The following is a 15,847-nucleotide window of genomic DNA, read 5'->3' on the forward strand; positions in this document are numbered from 1 at the left end:
GTCTACGATCTTAAAAGGGAGGGAAAGACAGCCTGTGAGAAGAAAATCAGGGAAAGAATTTTGCCAGTGTTCTCTGATTAGCATAATCTCACCTGGAGGGAAGAAACCTGAATTTCTAGGAGACAGACCAACTATCAGGGCAGCAAGAAGAGGTTCAACTGTTTATGAAATACAATCCATATTCTTTTTTTTTTTTTTTTTGATATGTTGCCTCACACTGTCACCCAGGCTGGAGTGCAGTGGTGCGATCTCGGCCCACTGCAACCTCCGCCTCCCAGGTTCAAGCAATTCTCCTGCCTCAGCCTACCGAGTAGCTGGGACTATACGCACCCGCCACCACGCCCAGCTAATTTTTGTATTTTTAGTAGAGACAGGATTTCACCATATTGGCCAGGCTGGTCTCAAACTCCTGACCTTGTGATCTGCCCACCTCGGCCTCCCAGAGTTTTGGGATTACAAGTGTGAGCCACCGCGCCTGACCCCACATTCTTTAATAAGGTATTTGCCATATCACCCATTCTGAATTCTGCATCGCTTTTTGCTAGTCTCAAGCTTATAGCATCTAGAAATGCAATGAATATCGAGTTCAATTAAGCAGATATTTGCTGAGTACATGCTATGTATCAAGTACTCTCCAAGAAGCTGGTGATTCTTCAGTGAATAATAGGACAAAAGGCCAGGCGTGGTGGCTCACGCCTGTAATCCCTGTACTCTGGGAGGCTGAGGCGGGTGGATCACGAGGTCAAAGGATCGAGACCATCCTGGCTAACACGGTGAAACCCCGTCTCTACTAAAAATACAAAAAAAAAATTAACTGGGCGTGGTAGTGGGCGCCTGTAGTCCCAGCTACTTGGGAGGCTGAGGCAGTAGAATGGTGTGAACCCGGGAGGCGGAGCTTGCAGTGAGCTGAGATCGCACCACTGCACTCCAGCCTGGGCGAAAGAGCAAGACTCTGTCTCAAAAACTAATAATAATAATAGTAATAATAATAATAGTAATAATAATAATAGGACAAAAGAGTTCTGACCCACAAGGCATTTATAGTGTTTCCCTTCTAACCTTTTTGTATTTAATAAGAAGGGACTAGGGCAAGCAATTCTCACATAACTGGAAAAGATAATGAATACCCTAGTAGTTATGGACTGTGAGTTTCTTGAAAGAAAAGTGTGAGATAAGTATCTGATTACTAAGCTATACAAGAAAACTGAACAAGCTAAGTAGGAGAAGAAAATAGGAATGAGAACTGAGGGAGGGATAATGGGGAGAGAGAAGAGTGGCTCCAGGGTGAGAGCAAACAAAGCAAAACAATTTAGTTTGTGTTTAAACAGCTGGGTAAGTGGGAGATAGTATCTAGGCTTTTTTGGAGGAGGTATATCAACTATCAAATTCCTAATGTCCCTTTATTTGTAGCTGGCAACCCTTTCAGTACTGGAGGTGGCAGGGTGGGTGAAGGAAGCTTGGTAAAGAGATAAACCTTTTCCCAGTGGTGAACTGGAGAAAGTGCATCTTCCTTTAAGGTTTTGGTTGAGGGCCTAGAATTCAAATTAATACTGCTGTACCTGAGAAAACTAGATTACTCTTGCTTTCTTTGCTTTAATGAGGATATTGTTAAAATCTGATTTGATGACAACTCCCCTCCCCCATCTAACCCTTGCCTTCCAGGAAATGCTGAGCCAGAGGCCCCTTTAGTCACCACCACAACTGAATTTGGCATCTAAAGGAAAAAGGATATCCCAAAGAGCAGTGCTGTGCAATAGAAATATAATGTGAGCCTGTCACATTATGGTTTCTAGTAGCCACATTAAAGATTTTAAAAGAAATGAGAATTTTTTTTCATAATTATTTTATTTAAACCCAATATATCCAAAACATTGCCATTTCAGCATGCATTCAATATAAAAATTATTAATAGCTTACTTTTTTGTACTAAGTCTTTGAAACATATTGTATATTTTAAAGTTACAAATTAAAGCAATATGTAGCCCTACCAAAACAACAAAGTTGTGTTTATCAGGAAAATATTTTAAATTGCATATTGAGCATTGCCTGGACAACACAGTGAGACCCCTTCTCTACCTAAAAAAAAAAATTAGCTGGGTGTGGTAATGGCATGCGCCTATAGACCCAGCTTCTTGGGAGGCTGAGGTGGGAGGATCACTTGAGCCCAGGAGGTAGAAGCTGCAGTGAGCTATGCAGCCTGGGTAACGGAGTGAGACCCTGTCTCAAAAAAAAAAAAAAAGTGTGTTGAGCATATTGAGACAAGTATTCCTTGAGCAAATGGGACCTAGGAGGAACCTGATGCTCAAAAACCAGTTCCGGAGTGGGCTGGCCCCCAAAGCAACATAGATGTCCAAGCTTAGATAGTCCTTCACCTTGGTCACTAGAGAAGAGTTGTGATGTAAATATCAATCCTAGAATCTACATCTGCATAATGTAAATCTCAATCCTAGTTTCATGCAGCTTTGTGGGATGGATGCTTGCTATATGATAACCAAGTGGAAAACAAACATAAAATCTAAAGTCAAGGAATACAAGGCTTTAAACGCATTGAGGTAAAGACAGGGAAAACTCTCTCTTTCATAAAACAATATAAGAGGCATTTCAAGACACACTAAAAAGCTAGTAACCGGGCCAGGCGCGGTGGCTCACACCTGTAATCCCAGCACTTTGGGAGGCCGAGGCAGGCAGATCACCTGAGGTCAGGAGTTCGAGACCAGCCTGGCCAACATGGTGAAACACTGTCTCTACTAAAAATACTAAAAAATTAGCTGGGAGTGGTGGTGCGTGCCTGTAATCTAAGCTACTCAGGAGGCTGAAGCAGAAGAATCACTTGAACCTGGGAGGCGGAGGTTGTAGTGATCCGAGATTGTGCCACTGCACTCCACCTTGGGCAACAAGAGCGAAAACTCTGTCTAAAAAAACCCAAAAACAAAAACAGAAACAAAAAAGCTAATAACTGATCTAAAACTTTCCTTGCGTCCGTAATATTCCTCATAAAGAACAACTTTTGTTAAAGCATGTTACTTTTTAATCTTCCTTTATTAGGTTAGTTCACTTGAATTTGAAAACACTGTAGAAAATAAGTCCTCAAGATTAAGAAGGAAAACATTTGAGAAATGTTGATTTTCCTGTCTAAACTGGGTTTACATCATCCTTCCATCACTCCCATTGATCTTGAAGGGCCTACTCCCAGCTCTCAGGTCCGTCCCACTTTCAGGAAGGTCTTCCCTCCTCCTCCCTCTCCCTTCTTCAAAAATGAATCCATTCCACATCAGGGCTACATGAATTATCCTAAATCAGAATTTGAATCTTATCAATTTCCTACTCAAATATCTTCAATGATTATTGAATAAAGCCTAGACCAGTACTGTCCAATATACATATAGTATGAGTCACAAATGTCACTTAAAATTTTTCTTCTGCGCATGGGGTCTCACACCTGTTGTAATCCCAGCACTTTGGGAGGCTGAGGTGGGCAGATCACTTGAGGTCAGAAGTTCAATACCAGCCTGGCCAACATCGCAAAACTCCGTCTCTATGAAAAATACAAAAATTTAGCCAGGTGTGTCCGCACACCTGTAACCCCAGCTACTTGGGAAGCTGAGGCATGAGAATCACTTGAATCCAGGAGGCAGATGTTGCAATGAGCCAAGACAGTGCCACTGCACTCCAGTCTGGGTGACAGAGTGAGACACTAAGTCAAAAAAACAAAACAAAACAAAACAAAAAAACTCAGTAGCCACATTAAGAAAATAAAAAGAAACACATTAATTTTAATATTATACTTTATATACCCTAATATATCCCCAAATTCTCATTTCAGCATGAAATTAATATATATAATTATCAATGAGATATATCTTGACTCTTCAGCATGATCCCAACTTATGATGCCAGGCTTAGAATATACTTAAAATATACACCCAAGAAAAAAAAATTAGAAGTATACCTACGCTTTGCCTCAGCCAATCTAACTATTTGTCAGTTTTCAAACAGGCCCCATTCCCTGCCTCATAGGTTTTACTTTGTCTTACTCTGTCTTAAAAAATAAATCCCTTTCACTGCTGCTTGTACAAATCTTTCCCATCCTTTATGGGTCAATTCTAATGCAAGATCCTCCTGGCCAAAGGACATACATTTGAAGATTATGCATATCTTTTTTTTTTTTTTTCCCGAGAGTCTCACTCTATCGCCCAGGCTAAAGTGCAGTGGCGTGATCTCGGTTCACTGCAACCTCTGCCTTCCGAGATCAAGCGATTTTTCTGTCTCAGCCTCCCAACTAGCTGGGATTATAGGCATGTGGCACCATGCCCAGCCAAGTTTTGTAGAGATGGGGTTTTACCATGTTGGCCAGGCTGGTCTCAAACTCCTGAATTCAGGTGATCCACCCGCCTTGGCCTCTCAAAGTGCTAGGATTACAGGTGTGAGCCACTGTGCCCAGCCAAAGATCATGCATGTCTTATAATACTATATTTTATCTTGAATTGTAGGTATCTAGGTTGGAACTCCATGGGAGCATGGTCTGGCTTAGTTGTTTTGAGCAGGCCCACAATAGAATGGAAACCCACTACATGTTAGTTGAATCAATGAATGGTTGTATGTAGAAGTTATAGGAATATGTGGAAGTTGAGGGTAGTGAAAAACCTGATGAAGACCTGCAGGTTTTTTGTTGTTTTTTTTTTTTTTTAAAGGAGTCTCGCTCTGTCGCCCAGGTGGGAGTGCAATGGCGTGATCTCGGCTCACTGCAACCTCCGCCTCCCAGGTTCACACCATTCTCCTGCCTCAGCCTCCTGAGTAGCTGGGATTACAGGCGTCTGCCAGCACACCTGGCTGATTTTTTGTATTTTTTTAGTAGAGACGGGGTTTCACCGTGTTAGTCAGGATGGTCTCGATCTCTTGACCTCGTGATTCACCTGCCTCGGCCTCCCAAAGTGCTGGGATTACAGGTGTCAGCCACTGTACCCAGCGACCTTCATGTTTTAGATGAAACATCATCTCTTCCAGGAACTTGATGCCTCATAACCTGTTTTTATGTATTTTAATTTTCTTTTTTTTTTTTTTTTTTTGAAATGGAGTTTTGCTCTTGTTGCCCAGGCTGGAGTGCAATGGTACACTCGCTGCAACCTCCCCCTCCCGAGTTCAAGTAATTCTCCTGCCTCAGTCTCCCAAATAGCTGGGATTACAGCCTCCCACCACCACACAGCTGATTTTTTTGTATTTTTAGTAGAGATGGGGTTTTGTCATATTGGCCAGGCTGGTCTCAAACTCCTGACCTCAGGTGATCTGCCCGCCTCGGCCTCCCAAAGTGTCGGGATTATAGGCATGAGCCACCGTGCCTGGCCAGTGTCTTTTAATTTTCTTCTTCTTTTTAATTTAAGAGACAGCATCTAGCTGTGCTACCCCAGGCTGGACTGTAACTCCTGGGCTCAAGCGATCCTCCTGGTAGCTGGGACTACAGGCACACTCCATGCTCCTCAGAGTCTCACCTTAATTGTCTTCTTTGTCACCCTATTTCACGTGTAAATCCCTTAAGAGCAGGGATTTTGTGTCTTCTTTCTGTTCGCAGGCACTTCACATAGTCCTGGACATATGCGTGAATGAACCGTCAATTGAATGACATGTTGACCTAAAGAAAGAAACTGAGGCAAAATTAATATAGGTAGAGGGTATATTTGGGCCAAAGTTGAGGACTGTATCCTAGAAATCACTAAGAAGTGCTCCAGAGAACAAAGGAGAACCTTGAGATTTTAAAGAAAAAAGGATTAATCAGGAGAATGGTGAAAACAAACGTTGTGTTTCAGGAATTCTCACAGGTTTACAGAAATAACATTGATCGGCCAGGCCCACTGGCTCACGCCTGTAATCCCAGCACTTTGGGAGTCCGAGGCAGGCGGATCACCTGAGGTCAAGAGTTTAAGACCAGCCTGGCCAACATGGTGAAAGTCTGTCTCCACGAAAAATACAAAAATTAGCTGGGCATGGTGGCGCGTGCCTGTAGTCCCAGCTACTCGGGAGGCTGAGGCAGGAGAATCACTTGAACCTGGGAGGCAGAGGTTGCAGTGAGCCGAGATCACACCACTGCACTCCAGCTTGGCGACAGAGTGAGACTCTGTCTCAAAAAAAAAAAAAAAAAAGAAAGAAAGAACATTGATCAGTGATTGGCTATACCTAGTTCAACTACAGAATATGAGTTATGGTGTCCAATATACTGTATCATTCAATTAATTTTTTTTTTCTTCTAGACAGGGTCTTTCTATGTCACCCCAATCTCAAGTGATCCTCCTGCCTTAGTCTCCTGAGTAGCTGGGATTACAGGCATGCATCACCATGCCCATGTTAATTTATAGCTGTTGATCTGGAGTTCATATAGAAAGCCACTTCAAAATAATTACTTGGCTCAAGCAGGAATGGTAAGTGACTGCAGTCTCATTTCAATGCCCCTCTCTGGACCTGTTAATTTAAAGGGGATTCAGATTCCTCAGATAAAAAAGGTTATTGTCGGCCAGGCAGAGTGGCTCACAGCTGTAATCCCAGCACTTTGGGAGGCCGAGGCGGGCGGATCACCTGAGGTCAGGAGTTGGAGACCAGCCCGGCCAACATGGGGAAACCCCGTCTCTACTCAAAATACAAAAATAAACTGGGCGTGGTGATACATGCCTGTAATTCCAGCTATTTGGGAGGCTGAAGCAGGGGAATCGCTGGAACCTGGGAGGTGGAGGTTGCAGTGAGCCAAGATCGCGCCACTGCGCTCCAACCTGGGCAACAGAGCAAGACTCTCTCTCAAAACGAAACAAAACAAGGCCGGGCGTGGTGGCTCAAGCCTGTAATCCCAGCACTTTGGGAGGCCGAGACGGGCGGATCACGAGGTCAGGAGATCGAGACCATCCTGGCTAACACAATGAAACCCCGTCTCCACTAAAAATACAAAAAAATTAGCTGGGCGTGGTGGCGGCGCCTGTAGTCCCAGCTACTCGGGAGGCTGAGGCAGGAGAATGGCGGGAACCCGGGAGGCGGAGCTTGCAGTGAGCCGAGATCGCGCCACTGCACTCCAGCCTGGGCGACAGAGCGAGACTCCGCCTCAAAACAAAACAAAAGTTTACTGTATTTCTCAGAACAAAGGAACAAACTAAAACTTATGAACACTTCAGTTCCCCCTGAAGCATTTGGTTTAGGAAGGTCATACAGTCTTGCTTGCAGGCCACACAAACAGGGTGAAACCAAGGTTTCACCTTTAACCTTGACAGTGAAACCAAGGTTAGTGAGTACATTATTTTTATTTTTCTGTTTTTTTTTTTTTTTTTTTTTTTTTGAGATGGAGTCTCGCTCTGTCGCCCAGGCTGGAGTGCAGTGGCGTCATCTCAGCTCACTGCAAGCTCCGCCTCCCGGGTTCACGCCATTCTCCTGCCTCAGCCTCCCGAGTAGCTGGGACTACAGGCGCCCGCCACCGCACCCGGCTAATTTTTTGTATTTTTAGTAGAGACGGGGTTTCACTGTGTTAGCCAGGATGGTCTCGATCTCCTGACCTCGTGATCCACCCACCTCGGCCTCCCAAAGTGCTGGGATTACAGGCGTGAGCCATCGTGCCCAGCCATTATTTTTATTTTTAAATTATAGAGACAGGGACTCACTATGTAGCCCGTGGTGGTCTCATACTCCTGGCCTCAAGCTATTCCCCTGTCTCAGCTTCCCAAATTGCTCAGATTATAGGTGTGAGTCACCACACTTGGCCAAGGAGTACATTAACCCATAACGAAGTATGTGAAGTTTACTTTTACTCTATTTTGTATGTTAGCCTTGAATACATAATATAGGACTTTTGGAAAACTTCAAACAACAAAATCATCATGTTCATAACTGACATGTTTATATCATTCCACACAGTCTGAAACTGGGACAAAATACTGAAACTAGGATTGCCTTGGAAAATCTGGGCATCTGGTGATTGTATTAATACAGTATTCTCATCAACGCTCTGGGTAATTTTTAAACTTTTGAAATGTGTAAGTTCCTTGCACATAGAAAAGCTTAATCAGCCGGGCGCGGTGGCTCACGCCTGTAATCCCAGCACTTTGGGAGGCCGAGGCGGGCGGATCACAAGGTCAGGAGATCGAGACCACGGTGAAACCCCGTCTCTACTAAAAATACAAAAAATTAGCCGGGCGCGGTTGTGGGCGCCTGTAGTCCCAGCTACTCGGGAGGCTGAGGCAGGAGAATGGCGTGAACCCGGGAGGCGGAGCTTGCAGTGAGCCGAGATCGCGCCACTGCACTCCAGCCTGGGCGACAGAGCGAGACTCCGTCTCAAAAAAAAAAAAAAAAAAAAGAAAGGCTTAATCATTGTTGAATTAATTACAGAGGGTATAGAAACAATCTGGATCTTTCTTCCTTTTTATAATAAATTGCCATAGGACTTCAATTCTGCCAGTCATAGGTTCTTCTGTTTTACGATAGCCATCTTTGTCACTCATAGGTATTAAAACATGGTTTGGGGAGGCCTAGGTGGGAGCATTGCTTGAGCTCAGGAGTTCAAGACCAGCCTGGGTGATATAGTGAGACCTTGTGTCTACAAAAAATTTAAAAATTAGCCGAGCGTGGTGGTGTGTGCCTGTAGTCCCAGCTACTGGAGAGGCTGAGGAGGGAGACTTTTGAGCCCAGGAGGTCAAGGCTTGCAGTGAGCCGTGATCATGCCACTGCACTCCAGCCTGGGCAACAGAGCAAGGCCCTGTCCCAAAAAACAAAAACAAAAACAAAAAACCCAAAACAAACAAAAAAACCCATGGCCTGAAATTGTTAAAGTAGATACCTATTTTAATGTTGAGCAGGCCGGGCACGTTGGCTCACGCCTGTCATCTCAGCATTTTGAGAAGCCAAGGCTGGTGGATCACCTGAGATCAGGAGTTCGAAACCAGCCTGACCAATATGGCGAAATCCAATTTCTACTAAAAATACAAAATTTGCTGGGTGTGGTGTCACATGCCTGTAATCCCAGCTACTTGGGAGGCTGAGGCAGGAAAATCGCTTGCTTGAACCCTGGAGGCAGAGGTTGCCGTGAGCCAAGATTGTGCCATTGTACTCCAGCCTGGGCAACAAGAGCAAAACTCCGTTTCAAAAAAATAAGAAAAAAAAAGCTATCTCTTTAGAAGAAATAACATCTTTAAATAAAATTTAAGAGGCTGAAATTTAAGAGACTGTAATTTAATATTACTAGTCTCTAATACCAGGATTTTTAGTGAACTCTATTCCCAGAATAGGGCAGTGGTATTGAATTTTGGGGGCACAGTTCAGTCCATAACACCATGTTACTGGAGATTCACTCCTTTGTATTCTTCCATCTGGAATATTCTTTCCAATCAGCTAACTCCTGATCATACTTCAATAACCAGCATTTCTTGTCATTTGTGAAACTTTCCCAGAAAAACCTAAGAAGATCTGATTTCCTTTGTGCCACCAACCATCTCAAACACACCCATCACTCAGTACTTACTGAATCCCATGGCGAGTATTTGCTTACCTCTCTAAGCTGTGAGCACTCTAGGGGCAGAGACTGGATTTTACCTATCTCTAGATTCAGAGTGCCTAATAAATAGGTGATCAAAATATCTAATTAGGGGAATAAAACAAGTCCGAAGTATATCCTTAGGACTGCTAATATCTAAATAAGCTAGAACCTAATTAGATAACATAATTATAGGAAAGATTCATTAATAAAATTATTTTTGTAAGTGTCAAAAATGTCCCTTAGATAAGTAAATCCTTCTAGGAATGTAGGTAGATGGGGCATGATAAGCCAATTAATATGATCCCCTTCTGGCCGGGCGTGGTGGCTCATGCCTGTAATCCCAGCACTTTGGGAGGCTGAGGTGGGCAGATCACGAGGTCAGGAGATCGAGACCATCCTGGTTAACAAGGTGAAACCCAGTCTCTACTAAAAACACAAAAATTAGCCGGGCATGGTGGTGGGCACTTGTAATCCTAGCTACTCAGGAGGCTGAGGCAGGAGAATGGCATGAACCCAGGAGGCGGAGCTGGCAGTGAGTCAAGATCCTGCCACTGCATTCCAACCTGGGTCACAGAGCTAGACTCCGTCTCAAAAAAAAAAAAAAAGTGCTCCCCTTCCTTCCTTCCTTCCTTCCTCCCTCCCTCCCTTTCTCCCTTCTTTCTTTCTTTCTTTGTTTCTTTCTTTCTTTCTTTTTTTGAGATAGGGTCTAACTCTGTCTCCCAGGCTGGAGTGCAGTTGTGTGGTCTCAGCTCACTGCAACCTCCGCCTTCTGGGCCAAGCAATCATCCCATCTCAGCCTCCTGAGTAGCTTGGACCACAGGTGTGCACCACCACGCACAGCTAATTTTTTGTAGAGATAGGGATTTACCATGTTGCCCAGGCTGGTCTGGAACTCCTGAGCTCAAGCGATCCACCCACCTCAGCCTCCCAAAGTGGTGGAATTACAGACGTGAGCCACCAAGCCTAGCCATTTTATTTCCCATGCGTTGTTTCTTCTTTTTATTTTATTTTATTTATTTTTGAGTCACAGTCTCGCTCTGTCGCCCAGGCTGGAGTGATCTTAGCTCACTGCCACCTCTACCTCCCTGGTCAAGCAATTCCTGAACCTCTGCCTCCTGCGTAGTTGGGATTATAGGCCCATGCCACCAAGCCCGGCTAATTTTTGTATTTCTGGTAGAGACGGATTTCACCACATTGGCCACGCTGGTCTTAAACTTCTGACCTCAAGCTATCCATCCACCTTGGCCTTCCAAAGTCCTGCAATTACAGGTGTGAGCCACCACACCTGGCCTGGCTTGTTACTTCTAAGTAATTATTTTTATTTTTCTTTAAACAAGTACTTTTTATTTTTAGATGGAGTCTCGCTGCAGTGGCTTGATCTCAGCTCACTGCAACCTGCACCTCCTGGGTTCAAGCGATTCTCCTGCCTCAGCCTCCCGAGTAGCTGGGACTAAAGGTGAGCACCACCACATCCAGCCAATTTTTGTATTTTTAGTAGAGATGGGGATTCACCTGTTGGCCAGGATGGTCTCGGCCTCTTGACCTCGTGATCTGCCCACCTTGACCTTCCAAAGTGCTGGGATTACAGGCGCGAGACACCCTTCCTGGCACAAGTACTTTTTGTTGTTTTTGAGACAGTCTCGTTCTGTTGCCCAGGCTGAAGTGCAGTGGCACGATCTCAGCTCACTGCAAGCTCCACCTCCCAGGTTCAAGCCATTCTCCTGCCTCAGCCTCCCGAATAGCTGGGACTACAGGCACCTGCCACCACGCCTGGCTAATTTTTTGTATTTTTAGTAGTGACGGGGTTTCACCATGTTAGGCAGGATGGTCTCGATCTCCTGACCTCATGATCCACCCACCTCAGCCTTGCAAAGTGCTGGGATTACAGGCATGAGCCACCATGCCCGGCCACAAGTAGTTTTTAATACTTAGCAGAGATTAAAATGGTTCTACCATACTATAACATCACATATATTATACTTATTGTTAAGAATCAATAATGTCTGAATATGCTCTAATCAATATCAAGAAAGATAAGTCAATCATTATACTTGATAAAGGAAGACCTGAGAAAAAAGGAAGAACCCGGTTACTAAGAGGGGGAAGTGAATGTATATGTCACAATTACCACACGAAAAACCACTACCTTATACAACAGCTGCCCACACTTTAGCCCCCAAATCTCCCCAATCCCTGTATGCCAAACTAATTCTGAAAGACTTGCAGTGCAAAGCAAAATCTTTGTGTTTATAGACTCTCTCCAGTGTTTTAATAACAGTTTTTTCCCCAGGATTGGAGAAACAAGTGACACTCCTTGCAGAGTATTTCAGTGCTTCCCTGAAATGACCATCTACTCTAAAGCAGAAGTTCTGTCTCTGACACCTCCCCTTGCTGATCACAACTGCCTGTTAACGTTGGGCAGGGCTGCACAAATATTCCCCTGACTCACTGGGTATCCTCTTTAACACCCAGCAGAATGTAAAAGACATGAGACGATCTGAGACTTGGCATTAATACTTTATTTATTTCATCTTATTGTCAATACTAGAAAACAATTGGTAGGAGAGAGAATTTTTACAGTTTGGTGTAGTTGATTAAGCAGAGGTTTGGACGTCAGAACAGAAAAATGTGAAGCCCAACTCTGAAGCATGAACTAGAGTTTAGACATTCAAACAAGTCTTTCTTTCCTTCCTTCCTTCCTTCCTTCCTTCCTTCCTTCCTTCCTTCCTTCCTTCCTTCCTTCCTTCCTTCTTTCTTTCTTTTTTTTTTGAGACAGAACCTCACTCTGTTGCCAAGGCTGAAATGCAATGGCGCTATCTTGGTTCACTGCAACCTCCGCCTCCTAGGTTCAAGTGATTCTCCTGCCTTAGCCTCCTGAGTAGCCAGGATTACAGGCACCTGCCACCACACCCAGCTAATTTTTGTATTTTTAGTAGAGACGGGGTTTCACCATGTTGGTCAGGCTGGTCTCGAACTCCTGACCTCATGATATTTTTCATCAACTATTTATTGAATACCTACCGTATGGTAGATACACTACTAGGCACAGACAATATAGGTTGCAGTGGGCCGAGACTGGCCATTGCACTCCAGTCTGGGCAACAGAGCAAGACTCTTGTCTCAAAAAATAAAATAAAATACTCACCTCAAAGGCCAGGCATGGTGAATCCTAGCATTTTAGGAGGCTGAGGCGGGAGGACTGCTTGAGCCCAGGAGCTTGAGAGCAGCCTAGGCAACATAGTGAGATCCCATCTGCGTGAAAAATAAATAAATGAAAAAAATGCGTAATGACTGACTGAAGAAATGAATATTTGTTTGGGCTATAGAGTGCATCTGCCATTTTTCCGCTTGCATTGTCTCGTTTAATTTTTCCAATAATTTTGTGAGATGGGTATTAAAACCTCCAATGTAAATACTGAAATTGAGATTTAGAGAAAGAAAGTGACTTGTTTGAGGCCGGGCGCGGTGGCTCACTTCTGTAATCCCAGCACTTTGGGAGGCTGAGGTGGGCGGATCACCTGAGGTCAGGAATTTAAGACCAACCTGGCTAACATGGTGAAACCCCACCTCTACTAAAAATACAGAAATTAGCCGGGCATGGTGGTGCGCGCCTGTAGTCCTGGCTACTCAGGAGACTGAGGCAGGAGAATTGCTTGAACCCGGGAGGCAGAGGTTGCAGTGAGCCGAAATCATGCCACTGCACTCCAGCCTGGGCAATGGAGTCAGACTCTGTCTCAAAAAAAAAAAAAAAAAAAAAAAAAAAAAAAAATTGAGACAGGGTCTCACTTTGTCATCTAGGCTGGAGTGCAATGGCACCATCATGACTCACTGCAACCTACAGCTCCTGCCTCCAGCGAGGTCGGGGCTGCAGCAAGGCAGGATGTCATGAATTTCCTGCCTCAGCCTCCCAAGCAGCTGGGACTACATGTGCATACCACCATACCTGGCTAATTTTGTTGGTTTTTAGTAGAGACACAGTCTTTCCATGTCGCCCAGGCTCATCTCAAATTCCTGAGCTCGAGTGATCCTCCTGCCTTGGCCTCCCAAAGCAGTGAGATTACAAGGCATGAGCCACTGTGCCCAACATCTAAATTTCAGTATGGAAGATACTTGTGATATTTTATCTTATGTGTCAACTTGGTTGGACTACAGTACCCAGATACGTGGTCAAACCTCATTCTAAATGTTTTTGTGAGAGTGTTTGGGATGAGATTTATATTTAAATCAGTGGAGTTTGAGTAAAGAAGATTATGATCCATAATGTGGGTAGACCTCATCCAATCGGTTGAAGACCTGATAGAACAACAGACTGACTCCCTGAGCAAGAAGTATTTCTGCCAGCGGAGAGGCTTCAGACTTCAAATGCAGTATCAGCTCTTCCTGAGTCTCTATCCAGTCGGCCCTCCTTGCAGATTTCGGACTTGCAAGCCATTATAATCATGTGAGCCAGGCCGGGCGCAGAGGCTCACACCTGTAATCCCAGCACTTTGGGAGGTTGAGGCAGGAGAATCACCTGAACCTGGGAGGTGGAGATTGCCGTGAGCTGAGATCGTGCCATTGCATTTCATCCTGGGCAACAAGAGTGAAATTCTGTCTCAAAAAAAAAAAAAAAAAAAAAAAAAAAAAAAATTCTTGTTAGGAATATCAACATTAATCAACATTAAAAGTGATTCTGTTTCTCCATGGGACCCTCTGAAAAATAAATATGCAAAATAAATAGATAAATAAATAGGTGATTCTGTGAGTTCCCTGAGGGAAGTGAGGAACATGTTATTGGAAACTGAAGAAAAGGCAATCCATGTTATAAAGTGGCAAAAAAAATGTGGCTCAACATTGTGCCAATGTTTTGTGGAAAGAACTTATTTGTCGGGGCCGGGTGCGGTGGCTCAAGCCTGTAATCCCAGCACTTTGGGAGGCCGAGATGGGCGGATCACGAGGTCAGGAGATCGAGACCATCCTGGCTAACACGGTGAAACCCCGTCTCTACTAAGAAACACAAAAAACTAGTCGGGCGAGGTGGCGGGCGCCTGTAGTCCCAGCTACTCGGGAGGCTGAGGCCGGAGAATGGCGTGAACCCGGGAGGTGGAGCTTGCAGTGAGCTGAGATCTGGCCACTGCACTCCAGCCTGGGCTACAGAGCGAGACTCCGTCTCAAAAAAAAAAAAAAAAAAAAAAAGAAAGAAAGAAAGAAAGAAAGAACTTATTTGTCATGAAATGCATATTTAGCTGAGGTGATTTCTAAGGAAAATGCTGAGGATATGGCCTGCTTTCTCCTTGCTGCTTATAGTAACGTGAGAAGAAGAGATAAACTGAATGAGAAATTGTAAGCAAAAAAGAATCATTATTTGGGAAATTCTTGGCCTATGTATATTGCAAAGTACTGGCAAAGCATGTTTTAGAGAGAATACTGAGAGTATGGCTAGAAAATCACTTGATAAAGAAATAATGGGCTGGGCATGGTGGTTCACGCCTGTAATCCCAGCACTTTGGGAGGCCAAGTTGGGTGGATTATTTGAGGTCAGTTGTTCAAGACCAGCCTGGCCAACATGTTGAAACCCTGTCTTTACTAAAAATACAAAAATTAGCCAGGTGTGGTGGCACAAGCCTGTAATACCAGCTACTTGGGAGGCTGAGGCAGGAGAATCGCATGAACCCAGGAGGCAGAGGTTGCAGTGAACTGAGATCGCGCCATTGCACTCCAGCCTGGATAACCAAGCTAGACTCTGTCTCAAAAAAAAAAAAAAAAAAAAAGGAATTTGCCTTGCTAGAATACTTGCAAGACTGGGTACCTCTTTCTTATTTCCCTCATTTCTCCCTTTTGCAATGAGAATGTCTAGCCTATGTCTGTCCCACCATTGTATTATGGAAGCACATAACTTGTCTGGTTTCCCAGGCTCAGGTTGGAAAAAAAATTTGCCTCAGGATTAATAATACCTTGAGTCTCACCCATACCAAATTTAAATGATATTCAGATGAGATTTTTGGATTTAGAACTGATGCTGGAATGGGTTAAGACTTTAGGGCCTGCTGGGATAGAGATAAATGTATTTTGCATGTGAGGACATAAATTTTGGGGGGCCAGAGCGCAAAAAGCCATGGACTAAATTGTGTCCTAAAATTCATATGTTGAAGCCCTAACCCCTAGTAACTTAGAATGGAGCTGTATTTGGAGATGGGTCTTTAAGGAGGTAATTAAGGTCACATGAGGTCACTAGGGTGGGGCTCTAGTCCAATAGGACAGGTGTCCTTATGAGAAGAGGAAGAGGCATTAGGCCTATGAATAGAGAAAAGGCCACGTGAGGACACTGAGACAGCCATCTGCTACCGAAGGGGAGAGGTCCCAGGAGAATCT

General features: G+C 44.3%; 1 long non-coding RNA gene across 1 annotated transcript in view; it reads right to left on the minus strand.

The window, feature by feature from the left end:
* Nucleotides 1-1,016: 1,016 nt before the first annotated feature.
* LOC139356875 (uncharacterized) overlaps nt 1,017-15,847 on the minus strand; it is a 67,757-nt gene continuing 52,926 nt past the window's right edge. Inside the window, exons 5-7 of the long non-coding RNA XR_011609357.1 lie at nt 11,009-14,086; nt 5,487-5,626; nt 1,017-3,694 (exon numbers count right to left, since the gene is read on the minus strand). This is a non-coding gene — a long non-coding RNA (uncharacterized lncRNA). The remainder of the gene's footprint in view (nt 3,695-5,486; nt 5,627-11,008; nt 14,087-15,847) is intronic.

Source organism: Macaca nemestrina, chromosome 10 (genome assembly GCF_043159975.1).
Source record: "Macaca nemestrina isolate mMacNem1 chromosome 10, mMacNem.hap1, whole genome shotgun sequence".
In the NCBI taxonomy this organism is placed as follows: Eukaryota; Metazoa; Chordata; class Mammalia; order Primates; family Cercopithecidae; genus Macaca; species Macaca nemestrina.